This window comes from Tribolium castaneum, chromosome 8 (assembly GCF_031307605.1).
Source record: "Tribolium castaneum strain GA2 chromosome 8, icTriCast1.1, whole genome shotgun sequence".
Lineage (NCBI taxonomy): Eukaryota > Metazoa > Arthropoda > Insecta > Coleoptera > Tenebrionidae > Tribolium > Tribolium castaneum.
In genome coordinates this window covers 464,997-473,763 of record NC_087401.1, presented here as the reverse complement: position 1 = coordinate 473,763, position 8,767 = coordinate 464,997, and the positions used below count along the sequence as shown (strand labels likewise).

The following is an 8,767-nucleotide window of genomic DNA, read 5'->3' as shown; positions in this document are numbered from 1 at the left end:
TTTGTCAAACTTGCTTTTAAAAATTTTTTCTTTATAAGAGTTTTTACTCAAACTTGCTTTTAATCTTTTTTTCTTTATAAGAGCTTTTTCTGAAACTTTTTCTGAAACTTTTTTATACATTTAGGCGAACAACGAATCATAAACGTCCTTCGACGTGTCCTCCCAGAAAACCTGCGGCACGTCCCGACCATGACCCAAGTCAGCAGGGGGCCACCTAACATACCTGCAGATTATGTAAAACGAACTTATGGCCCTTACACAATAGGGTATAAATTCCATAATAATTTGTTAAGTGTTTGGTTTTTCTACTAAATAAATAAATAAATAAATAAATAAATAATGAATCATCAACCTGTTTTTTATTTGTCTTTTTCATTTTTTTAATTACATATGAACAATATAAGGTAAGATAATTCAGTTGCATGTGAGTTTTCAATCAAACAACATGTGTGTTCTTATTTTATATCTATTGATTTCAACATCGATTGTTACTGCTGATAACATGAATAATAGTGCAAGTGATGAACAAGATGTTGTTAACTTTTTATCTAAATATGGGTATTTGAAACCTCTAAACAACGACATCAATTCAAACAATTCTATCAGATATAAAGAAAATTATAATGAAGCCTTATTTAATTTTCAAGAGTTTTACAATCTACCTGCAACAGGTGAAATTAATCAAGAAACTCTGAAATTAATTAAACAATCACGTTGTGGATTGCCTGATGCTGTTTTATCAGATTATACATTACATCCAAAGAAGTGGTCTCATTTTAATATAACGTGGCGTGCACATGTGGGTGATAGTCATATTAAATCTTTAGTACGAAAAGCTTTTTCAATTTGGGAAGAATTTACAAACCTAAAATTTACTGAAACTCCTCGTAACAGATATCCTAATATCTTTATAGCTTTTACAGCAAGAAAACATAAATATTTTATTCATCAACGTGAATGTTCATCTGATTTCGATGGACCTGGAAACGTTCTTGCTCATGCAGATTTCCCTAATGATATAAACGTTACGGAAATTCATATCGATAATGCAGAAAGTTGGTCTTATTCAACAACTGTAGATGCATCATATTCGGATTCACCTAGTTTATTAAATGTTATAATTCATGAATTAGGACATACGTTAGGATTAGAACACTCCTCTGTTAATACATCAATAATGTACTCTTTTTATTCAAATTCAAGGTCTAAATTAGACCAAGATGATATTTGGGCAATACAGAACTTGTATGGTATTAAATCAAAACAAAAACCCACTTTTAACGTTTCCACAACAACAACGCAAAAATCCCTACTAACTACATCAACCCCTAAAAATGTAACTGTTCTTCCAAAAGATAACAACAACAACAAATTTCCAGACTTATGTAGTTTACAAACAATAGATAAATTTCTAATAGTTAAAACACATTTATACATCTTTTATAAAAAGTGGGTTTGGTTAATTGAAATAGGTAAAAATTCATATCCAAAACCATATTTAATTACTGTGTGGTTAACATTTTTACCAAAAGATTTTGAAGAAATTACAGCAATTTATCATAAACCCTCAACAGATGATATAGTAATTATTGTAAAAGATGAAGTTTATATTTTTTCATTATCTACTTTTAAACTTAAAACTAATTATCCGAAATCTATAAGCGAAGAATTTAAAATATCGAGTCCAATTTCGGCAGCGATAACAACTTACTCAGGTGGTATTTATCTTTTTCTCAGAGATAATACATATATCACATTATCTAGTTGCATCTCTGGATATAATGTTCCTGGTTTAACAAACGAATTATTTGAAGGTGTTCCTAATAAAATAACAGGGGCATTTAGATATTTAAACGGAAAACTGTACTTTTTTAATGAAAATAATTACTTTGAATATGATGAATTTACTAACAGTGTCACAAAAGCGGGACCTAAAACTTTATCTATATTTAACATTAATTGTCCGCGAGAACACATCTTAATTCAATTGAAAAATATGATAAGTAAGCTGATCTCAATTAATGAATCTAATAATTAAGGTATGGAATTTTTTTTATCACCCATGAAACCGCGTTTTTCCTAGTTTACTTTTTATTAATCTATTTCATATCACTTAATAAAAACCGCTGCTTTTTCCTCATTTTAGATTTCCTTTCAGACTTATCATAGAGGGTTACAGCTTAATTTGCGGTAATTCCATATCCGTTTTATAATAATAACATTGAACTCAATTTTTTACTTGTTTATTTGAATGTGAAGCGTGAGTTCTTGCAGTTCCATCTGATTCATGAGTATTAATCTGATAATGACTTCTCGTCTTTATCAACCTAGTTCTTTGTTTTCGTTATCTAGTAATACATTTATTTCTTGCTTAACTATGTCTCCAAATTTTGTAACAAATTTATTTACGATTTTACCAAACCCAATTGCTAATGAAATTTTAACAAATAATGTTTTTTTGCTTGGCCGGTGGCGTAAAATTCGAAGTGAAATAGATAATTTTTGTGACGAGGACGACACGATAACTTACTATAAAAAACTTGATAAATTTAGTTGGGCTGAATGTTACAATTTTACATGGGGAGGGTTTTATGATAGCGATTTTTTTATCCATTTACTTTGGAATAATAATTGGGAACAATATTATAATAGTACCCGTTTATGTTTAAAATTTAAATGTTATAAAGTTCAAAATTTTAATTCTATTTTTATCTGTAAAACTTGTTACAACAATTATACAGCTTATTATTATCACAACTCTGATGACTTAAGTAAATTATCTTTTAAAAAGATTATTACACACAATGCAGTCCTGGTTGAAAATTTAACAGATTATACTCGTGAAGAAGATAGTTGGTGTAGTTGGTGTATTCATCAGTGTTTGTTTACAGTAAGTTTATATTACAACTTAATAAAACGTTCTTTCTAAACATCTAATTTCAGCTTCAGACCTACAAAAGTTGTGCCAAAAAGACGCATCGTAAGTTTATCGAAAATATTGACTTCGGCACAAGTTCTTCATCCACAAGTTCTTCCGATTCAGACTACTGAATTCTTCTCTAAAACCAACATAAATAATCTTTTTTTGGTAAATTCTTTAATTTGTTAAATTTGTTTACCACATTTGATTGCTAAAAAATGTGTTTAATTTTTTAGGAAAATTTTTTATCAAACAAAAAGTCCGTTACAAAATTCTTACGATAAGGTAAACCACAAAATTGGTATTAAATTATATTTTATTTCATTTTTATTTTTTAGGAAAGCGTGTTATCTGTTAACCGCAAAAATTGATTATAAAAGTTCCGTTTTTTACACATTTCACCAGTTTTATTAAAACTATCTTTGTGAGAAGTTGTATGTGCTCCGCTGTGTATTTTTGCATTTAAATTTCAAAGGATTTTATAATGGCTGATCAACTATTAAATCTGAATAAAATTGCTGCCTGTGAATATACTGATACATATGTCAGTGCCAACGATTTGGAAGTGAACAAGAAATATAAAATCATCAATTTAACCAAGGCAAACACACAACATGGGGTTATGATGGTAGCATATCTGGACAACGTCGGTAAAGTTTTTTTACCTAAACGACTAACAGCAGTTATGAATGATACCATAATTACGACATTAATGGAAGGACTCGGATCTTATTTGATTTACATGGGACGTAAGCAAGCTAATGGAAATCAGGAACATGATGCCCACATTTTTAATTTCGAACGTATTATTCACGAAGATTAATGTAAATTTTTTGGTAAGTGTCATGTTCACCTCTATTTAAAAAACTAATTTATGATTTTTTTCTTTTCAGATTAATTCTACACTGCAACACCCCGGACGCAAGAACTAGCAAGAACTCACGCTTCATATTTTTAGATATATTTTATGATAGTTTGTAGAATAGGTATTATAAGTTGTATTGGAATTAAATAAAAAATAAATCAATCAAATTATTGTTTATTATTTGGAGTGTATAAAACCCCCATTCTCATAAAACACATAACAAGGAAAAACTTAAGTAATAGCAGTGTAAACGCTTTTTATTATATTTTAAACTTGGTGCGCAACAGACAAGTTAGGCAAACAACATTACAAACACGCATTATTTGACTTTTCAAACAAAACCACAAATTAAAATCTGTCACATAACCGCTGGCTACACCACGGTTAGACAACCAACATTACACCCAATATTAATTTTTAAATAAATTTAAATTTTGGCGCCATTTTTTTTTAACAAACAAACATGGCCGACTAATTTCAAATATTAATTTTGAAATAATTTAAATTTGGCGCCAATTTACCATTAAACAAAAATGACCGCCGCCGACTTTCAAACTTCCAAGATGGCGACGATTATTATTATTATACTACATAAATATATTTGCATCATTACAAATGGCGTCAGTCGGCCGCAGGCCGGCTGACCAGCTGGTCGCAGGCCAGCGAGCTGCGATTACGCGCTTGCGGCTGCGCCTGACACTATTTTCACACATGCGCAGTAGAGGGAGGTGGAGGTGGTTTTTGAACCGGCTATCTCTATCTACTGGCGTTATATGAAATTTTGGGATTAAAGGTAAATATTAATCAATATGATCCAATAAAATTTGGAAATAATTCAAGTTTTGTGGAAGTACCGAACTTTATTAAAAAAAAACGTTGTATAATAAATGTACAGAATAATGATCAATTTTGTTTTCTTTGGTCAGTTGTGTCTGCATTATATCCTGTAAAAAATAATCCCCACAGAACATCATCATATCCAAATTTTGAAAACGTTTTAAGGTATGATAACATAAGTTTTCCAATAACAATTAGAGATATTGAAAAATTTGAAATAATGAACAATTTATCAATTAATTTATATTGTATTGAAGAAAAAAATAAAATATTTCCGACACGTTTAAGCACTTATAATAAAAATAATGATAAGAATATTCCTACAATCAATTTACTCATGCTACCAACAAATAATATGGATGAAGAAGAAACGCATCATAATAAAAAATTATATTACCATTTTGTATGGATTAAACATTTATCTCGCCTTTTATCACATCAGTTGTCTACTCATGAACATAAAACATTTATTTGTGAACGATGTTTAAATTATTTTACCACCGAAGACATTCTAACCAAACATAAAATTCACTGTCAAAAGCTTAATCAGTATTTAGTGTCATTACCACGCGATACATCTTTGAAATTTAAAAATCATCTTTATAAGGAAAAAGTGCCATTTGTAATTTATGCTGATCTCGAAAGTATTTTGGTCAAATGTTCTCAAATTGATAATAATATTCACAGTAAAACTATCCCTTACCAAAAACATATTGCTTGTAGTATAGCTTATCACTTAAAGTGTTCATATGATGACTCGCTTTCAAAATTTCAATTATATCGTAATCAAGATTGTATTCAGTGGTTTGTTAAGGAACTAAAAGACATTGCCGAACAAAGTGATAAAATATTTAAAAATAAATTACCCATGGAAAAACTTAGCTACGATCAAGAACGCTCATATAAAGAGTCCAATATTTGTCACATTTGTAATAAAACTATTGAATCAGATCAAATTAAAGTTAGAGATCATAATCATTTAACGGGAAAATTTAGAGGACGATGTAATTTAAATTATCAAGATTCATATACCATTCCTGTTGTGTTCCATAATTTGAGTGGATATGATGCTCATTTTATTATTAAAGAACTGTCAACAGCTTTTGCCGGTAATATTAAATTACTATCAATAAATAAAGAAAAATATATATCATTTTCCAAATCTGTGGGAGGTACTGATGTCACTTTTCGATTTATAGATTCGTTTCGTTTTATGTCTAAGAGTCTTGATCAACATTCATCAAACTTAAAAGCTGAACAAAAAATAATAACACGAAAATTCTGTAAAACAAATGAAGAATTTAATTTATTAATAAAAAAAGGGGTATTTCCATATGACTATGTTGACAGCTGGGATAAACTCAATGAAACAATATTACCATCAAAAAAAGATTTTTATAGTACAATGCATGAATCTAATATATCTGAAGATAGTTATAAACATGCAGAAACTGTGTGGCAGACATTTAAAATTCAAACATTGGGAGAATATAGTGATCTATATCTACGTACTGATGTTATTTTGTTGGCTGATGTTTTCGAAACTTTTCGAGAAACATGTTTAAATACTTATAAATTAGATCCACTTCATTACTTCACTCTTCCAGGATTAACTTTCGATGCAATGCTGAAATCTACTGGAATATGTTTAGAGCTATTAAGTGATATAGATATGATAATGTTTATTGAACGGGGTATTAGAGGAGGTGTTTCACAGTGTAGTAATAGATACGCAAAAGCCAATAATCATTACATGAAAGATGGATATAATTCAAATGAAGAACCATCATATCTCATGTATTTTGATGTCAACAATCTCTATGGCGCGGCAATGTCTCAATATTTACCTTATGGTAACTTTAGATTTTTAGAAGACTTTAACATTACAGAAATTTTAAATACATCAGATACTTCCAATGATGGTTATATAATTGAATGTGATTTAGAATATCCAACTCCTTTACATGATTTACACAGTGACCTACCTTTAGCACCACAACATTTAAAACCACCAAATTCCAAATCAAAATTAGAAAAATTGCTTTTAACATTGTTTCCAAAAATTAATTATATAGTCCATTATCGCAATTTAAAAATGTATTTAAGACTTGGTTTAAAAATTACTAAAGTACATCGCGTCCTAACATTTAATCAGAGTCCATGGCTTAAGGAATATATCAATATATAGATTTAAATACACGCTTAAGACAGCAGTCACAAAACGAATTTGAAAAAAATTTTTTTAAACTAATGATCAATGCTATATATGGTAAGTGCATGGAAAATGTACGTAAACATAAAGACATTAGAATTGTAACTAGGTGGGATGGTAGGTACGGTATGCGCGATTTAATTTCAAAACCCAATTTTCATAGTTCTGTTATATTTGAAGAAGACATGTCAATAGTTGAAATGAATAAATTAAATGTGGTACTAAATAAACCAATTTATGTAGGTTTTTGTATTTTAGATATTTCAAAAATATTTATTTACGAATTTCATTATGACTATATTAAAAATAAGTTTGGTAATAATGCAAAATTGTTGTACACAGACACCGATAGTTTAATATATCATTTTAAGACGGAAGATATTTATAAAAATATTAAGGAAGATATTCATCGCTTTGATACTTCCGATTATAAACTTGATAATAAATTTAATATCGAATTAAAAAATAAGAAATGTCCAGGGCTCATGAAAGATGAAAATCATGGCAAATATATGCTTGAATTTGTTGGGCTTCGATCTAAAATGTATTCCTATACAGTTGATTCAGACACTGAAGATGAAGAGCATGATTATGATGAAGTAGGTCCAGCTATAAAACGTAAAAAATTTGTGAAAAAGTCGAAAGGGTGCACAAAATCATCAATAAAACATATTACATTTAATGATTATAAAAAATGTTTATTCGATTTAGATATATTTCGTAGCACGCAAAGACTCATTCGATCTAAAAAACACTCTGTGTATTCTATAAAACAAGAAAAAGTGGTCTTAAGTCCATATGATGATAAACGCATATTATTAAGAAATACTACGGATACAAGACCTTGGGGATATGCTATTAATCCAACGTGAAATATAGAGGAGCGGTATATGAAACAAATTCTTAAAAAATAATTAATAAATAAATAATGAAACGATACAAGAATTTACTACTTGGTAATCCAATGTGAAATAAAGGAAAGTGATCATACGAAGAAAAAGAAGGTAATTACATCCGATTAGAATTGCACTGTCTTATGTACATATATAACATTTATATTATATACATACAGATGTATATATGACAGTGCAATTCTAATCGGATGATAGTTGTAGCAAGATGGAACATCAACAGTGTCAGGAAGAAGAATCAACAGAAAACTTATTTATTAAAAATCGATGTTTTCATATTGAATATGAAGAATATGAAGCATATCGACATGTGCAGGAGATCAACCTTTACAAATCAATAAAAAAGTATCACAAAGAACAACCTATGGTAAGATGGCTTCTTAAAAAATCAAACTGCATAATTTCAGACAACGCTTGGCTGTGGTTTGCACGAGCATATGAAGTACCTCGACTGATCGATCTATATTTGCTAGTGGAGAAAAAACTAGAGATGGATAAGTATATTAAGGAATTAATGAATCTTTTACAGCAAACAAATCGAATATACATTAATTTCAATGAGATGGATAACATTCTAACAAAACAAACTAAACAGTTTAAATTTTATTTTTTTGAATTGTTAAGAAATAGTTCAGATTCTTTGGCAGATGATGAACTTTCAAAATATTATCTTGTTGAAAACATTAAAAATAATTATAAAACTATAAATGAATGTATTAATACATTTGTTTGTGAAGCTGCTTATTTAGCTAATTATAAACCATTAAGATCATTTTTTGGAACTTTGTTTCTGTTTGATTTATCTTTTAAGTTTAATCCATTGGAGAATCAAAGACATCAGGACATTTTGGATTGGTTAAAGAAAAACATTAGAAAGGGTGAGGAAAATCCTGAAGCACATCTTGGCTGGACTACTGGAGCAAATTCAGCACGTTGGCCTTCCATGAAATTGACAGATTACAAAGATACCTACGATTTGTTATGTATACTTACGTAACCTATATAATGTACTGCAGTTTTGT

At 29.2% G+C, this 8,767-nt stretch overlaps 1 long non-coding RNA gene across 3 annotated transcripts; it reads left to right on the top strand.

The window, feature by feature from the left end:
* The first annotated feature begins 385 nt into the window (after nt 1–385).
* LOC103314714 (uncharacterized) lies at nt 386–3,957 on the top strand. Of its 3 annotated transcripts, none has more exons than XR_010335142.1 (5): nt 386–799; nt 2,832–2,890; nt 2,944–3,205; nt 3,259–3,756; nt 3,814–3,957. It is a non-coding gene; the product is annotated as an uncharacterized LOC103314714 (long non-coding RNA). The 3 variants fall into 3 exon arrangements; XR_511732.3 differs by lacking the exon at nt 386–799 and having other exon boundaries at nt 2,265–2,890; nt 2,944–3,088; nt 3,157–3,205; XR_010335141.1 differs by lacking the exon at nt 386–799 and having other exon boundaries at nt 2,265–2,890.
* Nucleotides 3,958–8,767: the final 4,810 nt, after the last annotated feature.